Source organism: Protopterus annectens, chromosome 9.part0 (assembly GCF_019279795.1).
Source record: "Protopterus annectens isolate FY-2018-M chromosome 9.part0, PAN1.0, whole genome shotgun sequence".
NCBI classification, from domain to species: Eukaryota; Metazoa; Chordata; order Ceratodontiformes; family Protopteridae; genus Protopterus; species Protopterus annectens.
The window spans coordinates 98245717-98258458 of record NC_056743.1 but is presented as its reverse complement, the minus strand read 5'-3'; positions in this window follow the sequence as shown (position 1 = coordinate 98258458).

The following is a 12742-nucleotide window of genomic DNA, read 5'->3' as shown; positions in this document are numbered from 1 at the left end:
TATGCCTCTCCAATATATACCAACCTAAGGCAATGTGATCTAAACAAGCTAGAGACCTGCTACAACAAAATAGCTCAATTCGCCACAGGGGCATCCTACCGTAGTCACCACTGTCTCTCACTTGCTGTACTGGGCTGGCTTGAACTCCCTCACCTCCTTCAGTGGTATCAACTCTCACTCGCCCACAAACTAGTAAACCATCCACTAAATGTCCCATCCCTCCAGAATCTACTCCAACCCTATCGCACCACCAGGCCACTAAGATCCAGCAGCAAAAATCACTTGCAGATCACTAAGGCCAATAACTCTGCTGGTGAAGCACTATTCTCTTGCGCCATAGCCAAATTATGGAACTCACTCCCACCCACAATTACCTCCATACCATCATGCACCCACTTCAAAACTTTACTAAAAGCACAACTAAAAACATGCTGGCTATGCCCTTGCAACTCCCACTCTAATATCATCCACCCCATCCAACCACTACCTTTCTTTCCACTCCACTAACTACCTTGATTATAGCAAGCTCAGATGCTCATAAGCCAGTACTTATTATACAGCACAAACTGCTTCTTCTTGTAACATTTGTTAATGTCTGGTATGCACTTTGCAGATAAAGATTCTAGTTGTCTACTGATGTACTATGTTCTTCATCTGGAAATATGTTGTAAGTAATTGCTATGTAAATTGTTATTCACTATGTAATCAAATGTATATACTGTCTGTTTATTTTAACTGTGGAGCTTTTCTCCCCGGGCCTCTGCTGAAAATGGACCTACGTCCAGTCGGACACTCCCGGTCAACAAATTTAAATAAATAAATAGTACAGGTGTTAACCTTCTCCTCTTGACTGTCCAGCACAATCTTGGTTGGAGAAAGCTTTGCTTTCAGTTTGGCTATGTAAGTGCATCTCTCACAGGTTGTAGTGTTGGGTGGTAGGAGGAGAAGGATGTCTGTGTACATGAGGCAATTGCTGCATTGCCCCAGTATGCCCAGATTTACCAGGTGGACAGGAGAAATCACAGGAAGCTGACCCTTGGACATGTCTGGTTTGGTGCTTTATTTGCAAAGTACAGGAGCTGTTTTCCCAAGGTACTTTGCAATTATAGGCTGTTTAGTGCCTAGATGAATTTCTTCTTATTAACAAGGAGAGTTGAGTGCTTGTATCAGTTTAAGGCTTCCTAGTGCTTTCCAGTGGGTATTACAGCAAGTGCTAGTCACAGTGATGCTTAAAGGTAAGATGAAAAAAAATGGTTTATCCTAAACACTGCAGTGTGCAATAGAGAAGTTAGGTGTGAAAGTAGGTAACTTACATTTTACCTGTCTAAAAGGTTAAGTTTTAGTGGAGAGTCGCTATTTTTAAAACAGCAAGATAGAAAGGGGGTGGTTACTTTTGTATTCTGGTACTATGGAATACAGTAGGATGGCCAATAAATTTAAATAATTGAAGGGGAATGATTTCACAAAATGATAATTTTGCGCTTACTCACACAAGCCAGTGAAAGCAGAGAGGAAATGAGATATATGTTCAAATTAACATAAGAGGCAGGCAACTAGAAAGACAGTGGTATTTAAGAACACAACAGTAACAGGGTAGAGAAAAAATTCTGCCTGACTCACAAGAGACAGAACTGTGGTCTCTTTTGAAGTTTTAATATTCAGTTAAAAGCAGAATACAAGTAAAACACAAGGTAAAGAAAACAAATCACAGTATTCAAAATATAAAGAAGCAATAAAGTAATACAAAATACAACAAATAAAAAGCAAACTAACCTTTCCTTCACAGCAAAGTGTAGCAGAGTCTGGGTGAGCCTGTCTAGTAAAGCTCTGAAATGTTTTATTTTACTCCTTAAATAGAAGGTTTAGTTCCTAGCTCCACCCCTCAGTTCAGAAATGATTAACCATAAGTGACCTCCTCTATCTTATGTATGACTCCTTAATTGATCAGTTCTAATTTCTGCCTTACTCACAAGAGACAGAACTGTGGTCTCTTTTGAAGTTTTAATATACAGTTAAAAGCAGAATACAAGTAAAACACAAGGTAAAGAAAACAAATCACAGTATTCAAAATATAAAAAGGCAATAAAGTAATACAAAATACAACAAATAAAAAGCAAGCTAACCTTTCCTTCACAGCAAAGTGTAGCAGAGTCTGGGTGAGCCTTTCTAGTTGTTGTGTCTTTCGGCTTTTCCCGGTTAGGGGTCGCCACAGCGGACCTCCGGTCCGCTAATGATTGGCAGTTGATTTTTATGTGCTGAGGTGAGCCTTTCTAGTAAAGCTCTGAAATGTTTTATTTTTACCCCTTAAATAGAAGGTTTAGTTCACAGCTCCACACCCTCAGTTCACAAATGATTAACCTTAAGTGACCTCTTCTGTCTTATGTAGGAGTCCTTAATTGATCAGTTCTAATTTCTGCCTGACTCACAAGAGACAGAGCTGTGGTCTCTTTTGAAGTTTTAATATGCAGTTAAAAGCAGAATACAAATAAAATACAAGGTAAAGAAAACAGATCACAGTATTCAAAATATAAAACGGCAATAAAGTAATACAAAATACAACAAATAGAAAGCAAACTAACCTTTCCTTCACAGCAAAGTGTAACAGAGACTGGGTGAGCCTTTCTAGTAAAATATGACAATGATTTAATAGTTAGAGAAATGTTAGCCAGTTTATTGAGAAATTAAAGGTACGTTAGTATAATACAAACAGGAATTGCAATACAAAGTGAGAGATAAGAAGGTTTATTGTATATTTAGAGAGAATCCTAGGGCATAAAAATAGATAGAAGTAAGTAAGTGAGTAAGGAAGGCAGAATATAGAGGTATAAGGTATGAACAGGTATTTGTTAACATTTAGCGATTTAGAGATATAGTTTATCCTGATGTTGAACAAGAACACAGACAGCTTTTGGCTAGGACTTCTTTCAGAATGATTTTGAAAGATGGGAGGGAGGGTATTGACCTGATGGATAGAGATAAGGAGTTCCAGGCTTTAGCAACATAGGTTCATAGGTGTTTACTAGGCTAATGATCACAAGGGCCTTTTTAAGTCTAGCCATGCATCTCAAATCTCTGACAAGTTTTAATACCCTTGATAATTGTTAGCATGGGCCTGGGAGATGAACCCTTTAGAGGTTACCTGTATCCATTAGAGACATAGGTGCCAAACCAGGGATGAATTTCCGGTTCCCATCCAATTGTCCAAGTTGCACTTGAATTGGGTGACGGAGGAACTCTGCTTCACATGGATGGGGAGCCTGTTCCATAGACGGGGTAGTCTGTGTGATTCATATCTTGTCTCTCCAGCAGGTCCAATTTATATTACAGGCAAAGTTTAAGTCTTAAGCCTGTAGGAGAAAGAATACAGGGATAGGGCCTTGAGGCAATCTGCATAGGACATTTTCCTTATTCCCTGTATTCTTTCAGTGAGGCATCTCTGTGGACATTCCAATTGTTGGATATGCCTGGTTAGGTACATACCAAAGGGGGCATTTTACTCAATGATAGGTCTGATGAATGCTGAATACAGTAGAGCAATGACTTCTTTTGAGTTAGATGCCATACCTTTGTTTATAACTTGCGCAAAGCCATCAGGCATTTCAGTGAGAGAGAATTGTTTGAGGTCACTGGCTGAGTGAGGTCACCTGGGCTACAGCTTAGACTAAGCACCTCATTGGTTCTTTTGAGATTTCTTTCTTAAAAGCTGTCTCAGGTTTCAACTTTCTGTTACCTAAGAAGTTAAGTTGTGAGTGTTTCTGCCATTTCACACTGGGCTAATTGAAGGAAGGACACTGAGCAAACTCGGAACTATAATATATAACATTAAGTATCCTGTTTTTTGCTTATGTTGTTCTGTATTTCTTTGTTATTTATAGCACTTTGTGGACTGTGTATTTTTCTAGCTAGTTTCACTGTGTGTGAGGTATTAAATGGAAATTGTCCGCTTTTATTAAGCATCTGTTGGGTTGTTTGTTTCTGATAACTTGTTGCAGTTAACTCTTTTTTCTAGAGGCTCCTTTAGCTGTTTAAAACTTTCATTTAAAGGCTCACATGTGCTTTTCAGCTGTGAGAAACATTTCTACAGTTTGTTTGCCACCCTCCCTCCCTGTTGGTATAGTGTTTTTATAGTTGGTGGCTTTGCAGTTGCCCGCCCTAGTGTCAATTTGATCTGGGACCCTCCTCCCAGTCTAGTGTCATTACCTCATTCTACCCAGTACAGGGAGAACATTTGAGAAGGCCAATCAGCTTAGTTTCTGCAACTCCTTTCTCTCTTTCCACTAAAACAAAAAAAAAAAAAAAAAAAAACGTTTTCTAAGCTTGTTTCCTGACTTTCCTGTGGGTAGTCTAGCCTGGATATAGATTTGCTGTGTCCAGGACTATTTGTAGGCTTCTAGGCCCCCAAGCCTTTCTGTGTTGGAGGGAAGCCTTGTAGCTTAATTTTGTTTCTTAGAACTAGCCAGTTTTTTGTTTCAGCACTTGTTCAGAACTTATTGTAAGCACTAAATAAGCTACAAATTACTACAGCACTCAACTTTCCTCACAGTCTAGATGAAAACAGTTTCTAGTACTTAACAAATAAGCATCTATCCAGGCATGTCTAAGGGTCAGCCCCCGGTGTTTTCTCCTGTCTATGTGATGAATCTGGGCATCTTGGGGCAATGCAGTAATCGCCTCATGTACACAGACAACCCTCTCCTCCTACCACCCAACACTACAACCTGTGAGGGATGCACTTATATAGCCAAACTGGAAGCAAAGCTCTCTTCACCCAAGACTGTTCTAGACAGTCAAGAGGAGAAGGTAAACACTTAGACCACACCACACTCAGCACATAGTCCCTCAAAACCTACACCACCAAAACACACACATAGAAACACAAAACACACACCTACATTCACGGAGGCTCTCAGTAAAAACCTGCCCAAGCAACAGGGACCTCCAAAGCAGAAACACAAGCAACCTCTACCCCCCAACACAACCCAAATGAGACATAGCCCGCAAACTCAGTGTGCCACTCAACCACAGCCCATAAGGCATAACAACGTACCCAAAACTGTAGTCATAGGTGACTCTATAGTCAGGCACACTGATGTTCCACTCACCAGGCTAAACAAGGAGAAAGTTACTGTCAGCTGCCTGTCAGGTGCCAGGATCTGCCACATAACGCATGCACTCAGGTCACTCCACAGCAAGTACAAATATGACTCTGTCATTTTCCATGTTGGTGTGAATGACCTGAGATGTACCTCCTTGGACTACATGAAAAGGGACATGGAGGAGCTGTCCCATCTTTTAGCCCAGGCAGGTATGACCTTAGCCCTGAGTAGCATCCTGCCATCACCCAGAATGATACCACAGTACAAGGACAAAATGATTGACTTCAACAATTGGCTAAGCTTCTGGTGTCATTCTAAGGGGATCCAGTATCTGTCTGCCTGGGATGACATGATCGACAAGCCATGATGCTTTGCCAGAGATGGCCTACACCTGTCGCCCCTGGGATTCCGGATACTGGCTAAAGCTCTAGCCACCCCTATAGTGCCTTTTTTAGGCAAGGTTCAAATGACAAATTCACCACCCTAACAGGTACAGGCAAGAAGAATCTGAGGGTATTGCTACTCAATGCTAGAAGTCTAAACCTCAAACTGCACTCTCTCGAGGCATTCCTTAAAATGGAGAACATCGACATCTGTGCAGTGACAGAGACCTGGTTCAAGGCTCCAGAGAGTACCCCTGCATTACCAGGCTATAATTCATACCACACCTTTCGGCCACCTAACCTGGACCGAAACACTAAAGGCGGAGGTGTGTTCATATTCATTAAGGATGTCCACACCTCCAGGCTAGTTGCTCAGCATAATGCATCCGAGATTATCCAAGTGCAACTAACTCTGGGCAAGACCGCAATCCAAATTGTAGCTTGCTACAGATCCCCCACCATGTCCCAGGATTCCCACTCCTCATTTCTTTATACACTGGAAAATATTAGGGTACAACCTGACACCCTAATAATGGGCGATTTCAACTATCCTACCATTAACTGGAAAAACTACTCATGTAAGAACTCTTGTGCTCAACGTTTTCTGGAATTCATAAATTCCAATGCCATGGATCAACTTATCCACACCCCCACCAGGGGCAGCAATATCCTAGACCTGGTTATTACCAACATGGGCAACCGGTGCCCCACACCAGATGTCAATTCCTCGTTGGTCAGATCCAACCATAAACTAATCACCCTAGACATCCACATCCCTCCCCCACCCCCCCCACCCCCATTAGGGAAACCACAGTAAAAAAATTTCTCCAAAGCCAACTTCACGCTTCTTAAGACAGAAGTGGCAAACTTCATGACACCCATGCTGACAGACAATAGAGGTATGACTGATGAATCCTACATAAATGCACATTATAAGCACTTACATGAGTGCATGGATCGTGCAATCCCTAACAGAACCAAGATGCTATCCTCCAAAAAAGGAAGCCAATCTGGTGGTCCCCTGCCATAAACAAACTCTACAACAGAAGAAAGAAACTGTTGCAAAAAAGAGTAAAATCCCATGATTGGAGAAACTCCCTGATAAGCTTCATTAAAAAGCTGAGATCCCTCATAAAATCCTCCAAAGCTAGTTATGAAAACAAAATCGCCACTGACTCTAAAGACAACCACAAAGCATTCTATAGCTATGTCAAGAATCTCAATGGCAACCCTCAGATCTGCTCTGAGTTACAGCACAATGGCACTAAATATACAGAACCAATGGATATTGCCAACATCTTGGCAGATAGGTTCAGTGCTAACTTTACCCCTCTGTCATCCCCTAAAGGGCCCATCTCTATACCAGAAGAATGCAAAGTTCCTGTAATCACGGCTGCACAGGTAAAAACACACTATCCAAAGCCAAGAACACAGCATTCATGGGACCTGACGACATTCCAGGCTGTGTTCTACATGAACTACAGAATGAACTGGCACCCCATCTAAGTACCATGTTCAATCATAGCCTCACCTCAGGCTATGTGCCCACTGAATGGTGCACAGTGACAGTTATCCCACTCCACAAAGGGGGAGCCACCACAGACCCCGGAAACTACCCCCATTAGCCTAATGAGCCTGGTCTGCAAGGCTATGGAGCTTATCATCATGGAACTTATAAACAATGACATTGGTAATCTCAAACTCAGGACCACACCCAGTTCGGGTTTGTAAAAGGCAGATCATGTCTCCTAAACCTGATAGACTTCTTTGAAGCAGTCACCAAAGCCGTAGATGAGGGTAAGATGGTTCACACAGCCTATCTAGATCTCACCAAGGCTTTTGACACCATCCCCCACTCTGGAATTATAGATAAACTCACTAAACTAGGTATAAATCCCTATGTCACAAGATGGGTTGCCAACTGGCTCACTGACAGAACCCACACTGTGAAAGTAGCAGACTCCAAATCCAGTTTCAGACCAGTGACAAGTGGAGTACCACAGGGTTCAGTCCTGGGTCCTCTCCTGTTTGGTATCTACTTCTCTGAAGTACAGGCCAACACAGAAGGTCTTTGGCTAGCAAAGTTTTCAGATGACTGCAAACTAGGAGGCATAATCAAAACTCCAAAAGATGTGGACATCCTACAAAAGGGTCTTGCTGAGACAGATGCCTGGTGTCAAAGCCATGGCCTCAAGCTCAATGCCAAAAAGTGCATTGTCATTCTTTTTGGCAAAAACTCAGTACCTATGAACTACCACATAGGTGGTAGTCTACTTAACACCACAAGTGTGATAAGAGACCTGGGACACAGGTGGAAAGTAGTCTCTCCTTTGAAAATCACATCGCCACAGTAGTCAGGAAATCCTTCTATGTGGCACACCTCATCACAAAAGGTTTCTCATCCAGGAAAAAAGAGGTCATTGTTCCCCTCTACTCGTCACTCATTAGACCCATTATAGAGTACAATGCCGCTTTTGGTATGTACCTCACAAGACATCTACAACAATTGGAAAGGCCACAGAAATACCTCACAAAGAGGATTACTGGCCTCAAAGAGATGCCCTATGCAGACCGTCTCAAAAAACTGCAGCTTTACTCCATTGCATATCACCTACTCAGAGGCGATCTCTGGCTAACACACAAAGCTATGTCAAACCCAGAGCTTTTAGGTTCATAGGTTCATAGGTTCATACTAGGCTATCTGCCCTGGGGCATTTATAAGCCTAGCCCGATTGTGTTTGGCTTACACCACCCCTTGATTTGAGTATACTGTGCCCTTTTTAAAGTTTAGTTTACTGTGCCTCTGTCTAATAGTGACATGGAAGTAATCCTCGGGACAGACCTACGATCCCCCATCCACTCATCAAGATTCTTCTTGAAGAGAGTCAGTGAGGTGCTCTGCCTAACATGAATTGGAATTCTATTCCAGAGCGAAGGGAGCCTCTGGGTTATGAATCTGTCCCTCCAGCATGTTCTATTTATTTCTGTGCTGAGGTTCAAGTCCCTCGATTGCGTGTCTCTAAGGGATTTAGATTTACTGAGGTGGAGCATGTCCATTAATTCTGGGTTGGACATAGCTTTATATGTCAGGCATAGATTGCCTCGAAGTAGGCGATATGCAACTGAGTAGAGCTGGAGTTTTTTTAACCGAGCAGCATATGGCATCTGATTGATTCCCTTGATCCTCCTGGTGAGGTACTTTTGGGGTCTTTCTAATTGCTGCAGGTGTCGGGTAAGGTACATCCCAAAGGGGGCATTGTATTCTATGATGGGCCTGATGAGGGATGAATAAAGGGGCACGATTACCTCTCTTGATCTAGATGTGAATCCTTTCATGATGAGGTGGGCTATGTAGAAGGTCTTTCTAACCACTTTGGCAATGTGGTTGTCAAAGGAGAGATTGCTATCAACTTGGGTCCCCAGATCCCTAATTACTTTCTCTGTACTTAATGGGTTACCACCTATGTGGTAATTTGTGGGCACATTGTTTTTGCCAAAGGGTATGACTATACACTTTTTGGCATTTAGCTTTAGACCATGGCTCTGGCACCAGTTATCCATCTCTGCGAGACCTTTTTGAAGGAAGTTTGTGTCAGCTGGAGAGTCGATTATGGTGCCCAGTTTGCAGTCATCTGTGAACTTCGTGAGCCATAGTCCTCCCACATTGGCCTGTACCTCAGAAAAGTAAATGAAGAACAAGAGAGGTCCCAGGACAGAACCTTGTGGGATGCCACTTGTGACCGGTTTTGAGTCTGACATGGCTGCTGCAACTCTGACTTTGTGGGTTCTGTCTTTGAGCCAGTTTGCGGCCCATCTTGTGACATAGGGGTTTATATTTAGGCTGGATAGCTTATTTATGATGCCCGAGTGGGGTATTGTGTCAAATGCCTTTGTGAGGTCCAGATAGGCTGTGTGGACTACCTTCCCTTCATCTATGGCCTTGGTGACTGTTTCAAAGAAGTTGACCAGGTTCAAAAGGCAGGATCTGCCCTTGACGAAGCCAAATTGGGTAGGATCTAGTGTCTGTAGGTCTCCAATGTCTTTGTTTATGAGTTCCATGATGATCCTCTCCATAGCCTTGCAGACTAGGCTAGTCAGGCTTTTGGGGCGATAGTTTCCAGGATCCACAGAGGCGCCACCTTTGTGGAGTGGGACCACTGTTGCTGTACGCCATTCTTTGGGCATATATCCTGTAGTGAGGCTGAGATTGTACAGCAGTTTTACTTGAGGGATTAGTTCTTCTAGGAGTTCATGTAGGACGCAACCTGGGATGCCATCTGGTCCCATGGAAGCAGTGTATTTTGCTTTGGAGAGGGCAGCCTTCACCTGAGCATCAGAGATGTTTGGGAGGCTGCACTCTGCTGGGATAGATACTTGCTCTTTTGGGGGGGAGGGGGTGGAGAAGTTTGCACTGAACCTGTCTGCCAGGATATTGGCGATGTCTATGGGTTCAGTGTATTTTTTGTCGCTTAGAATCAACTCAGAGCAAGTCTGGGAGTTGCATTCCAGGTTCCTAACATAACTGAAAAAAGCCTTATGATTGTCTTTAGTGACCTGTGCAATTTTTCTCTCGAAGCTGGCCTTGGAGGATTTTATGAGGGATCGTAATTTTTTTGCTAGTACTGATCAGAGATGCCTTCCCTTTTAGGGATTTTGCTCTATCATGTAGTAGCTTCCTCCTTCTGTTGTACAGTTTATTTATGGCTGGGGTCCACCAGACTGGATGCCTGCCTTTGGATGATTGGGTCTTGATTTTGTTGGGATAGCATGATCCATGCATTCCTGGAGATGTCTGTAGAATGCGTTTATATAGGATTCTGCAGTTTGGGCCGTAGTTTCCACTGGCCCTGGGGCCTTGAAGGATTCCACCTCGGTTTTGAGAAGTGTGAAGTTCGCTTTGAGAAGTTTTTCACTGTGGTTTTCTGGGCTGGGGGTGGGGTCGGGATATGGATATCCAGTGAAATTAATTTATGGTCTGATCTTACCAATGAGGGATATACTTCTGGTATGGAGCATAGAGTCCCCATGTTGGTAATGATCAGGTCTAGTATGTTTTCCCCTCTTGTGGGAGTGGTGACTAGTTGTTCCATAGCATTTGAGTTTATAAATTCCAGGAACCTTTGGGCTAAGGTGCTGGGGCTTGAGTAATGCTCCCAGTCTATGTTTGGGTAGTTGAAGTCACCCGATATAATGGTGTTTGGAGAGATCTTCATGTTCTCCAATGTTTTCAGGAAAGCCGAGTGGGATTCCTGACTTTGAGATGGTGGTCTGTAGGATGCTATAAACTGAAAAGCAGTCTTGCCCACTGCCAGTTGCACATGGATGGTCTCCGATACTTCGTGCAATGCCACTAACCTTGAGGTGTGGATATCCTTGATAAATATGGAAACTCCCCCTCCTTTTGTGGTTCGGTCCGGGTTTTGGGGCCGAAAAGCATGATATGAGGTATAACCTGGTGGTGCTGGGGTGCTCTCTGGAGCCTTGAACCAGGTTTCTGTCACTGCACAGATATCGATGTTCTCCATACTGAGGAGAGCTTCAAGTGCATGCATCTTGAGGTTAAGACTTCTGGCTTTTAGCAGCATTACCCTTAGTTTCTTGTTCCTTGTGCTGTCTATGGAGGTGGGTTTGACTTTTGAGCCTTGCCTAAAAAAGGCACCATGGGGGTGGCAAGAACCTTTGCCAATATCCGAAAGCCCAGGGGTGACAGGTGCAAACCATCCCTAGCGAAGCAACGTGGCTTGTCGAGCATGTCATCCCTGGCTGGCAAAGCCGGCTGAGCAAAACGGAATCAAACGGAGCCTTCGTACAGTTCAAAAAGGCTTAAAGTTTAATTATCAAATCCACTTGTATGCTGACAAAGATAAAATGATAAAACAATCCAATATTGTGAAACGCTAAAAGCGTTTTTCGTTCCTCATAATAGTGGAACTTCCTCAGACAAAGATTTTTTCATACAATGTGCTTTTAAGTCAATGCATGTGCTTGCAATTAGCATAATTAACTTCTCATTAGTGTTTTAAAGTGCTAGTACTGCGAGTGTAACATTGTATGTTACAATTTACATAAATTTATCTTAGTTAATACTATAAAACATAAATCTAACTTATTACAATAGTAACATGTTCAGTTGAATACCTTCAATACTTATACAAATGCATAAATTTAAAAATATAAAAAGTTATATAAACTAATATCTAATAAATCTTTATTCTAGGTGCAATTGTGGTAGTGCTGGTTGTTGCTACCCTCCATACCTTTCTATGATCTGCTAAATGCAAGCAAGATATTATTACTTGCAAAAAGTATGTTAACAACCTCTCTTTAGGGTTAACTAACCACTAAGCTTACCTATACTTTAGATAAAAATAATTATACTGTTCAAGTCTAACTACCAAGTTAAAACCTATATTCTAAATAAAATTCATATTAAACATTGTATTTATACAAATGTCTTTGATCAATAAGAACCAACATGTACAGCAAGAGTCACCCATAAAACTATCTCATAAGGTTTTTAAGTTTTAAAATGCATGCTATGGAACATGAGTCATTAATCCCTGGCTCTCTACATGCAGCTAAACGTAGCTGCCAGGCAAGTTCTTTTTTCTCCAATTCCAATTTTAAAAAGTTTTCATCAACACAAGTAATGTCTGAATGCTGTTTATTAATACCATCAATGATCATAAAGGAAAAGGAGTGACCTTGATTGTTACCACAATGTCTGGCTAAGGCATTTTCTTCCTTAGACTTTGCAATTGCATATAGGTGTTCGTATATTCGATCACGTAGTCGTCTATCAGTCTTTCCAACATAGAAAGACGGACATTGTAAGCATTGTGCCAAATATACTATACCCTTAGAGTTGCAGGTAAACAACCCCTTTACGTGGTAACACACTGACCTTATTATAAATGAATTTGATGTTGAAATGTGTTTACAGTATTTACATGAGCCACATTTCCTGGTTCCCCCTCCCATTTTAGGTTTATCAATTTTAGTTTCAAGTAATTTCTTCATGTTCGTACCTCTCCTGTATGTTATTACAGGGTAAAAATTCAATATTTTAGATACAGTTTTATCCAATGAGAGGTAACACCAGTATTTCCTTACTATTTTCCCTATGTCAATTGCTTCTAGACAATAGGTGAATGTAAAGGCAATTGAAAAGTTACTGTGCCCACCTTTTTCTGTCAAAGTACTTTCGACTGAATTATTGTCTGTAAGTACTTGTTCTATGTTAACAACAGAGCTTTGCTCCAC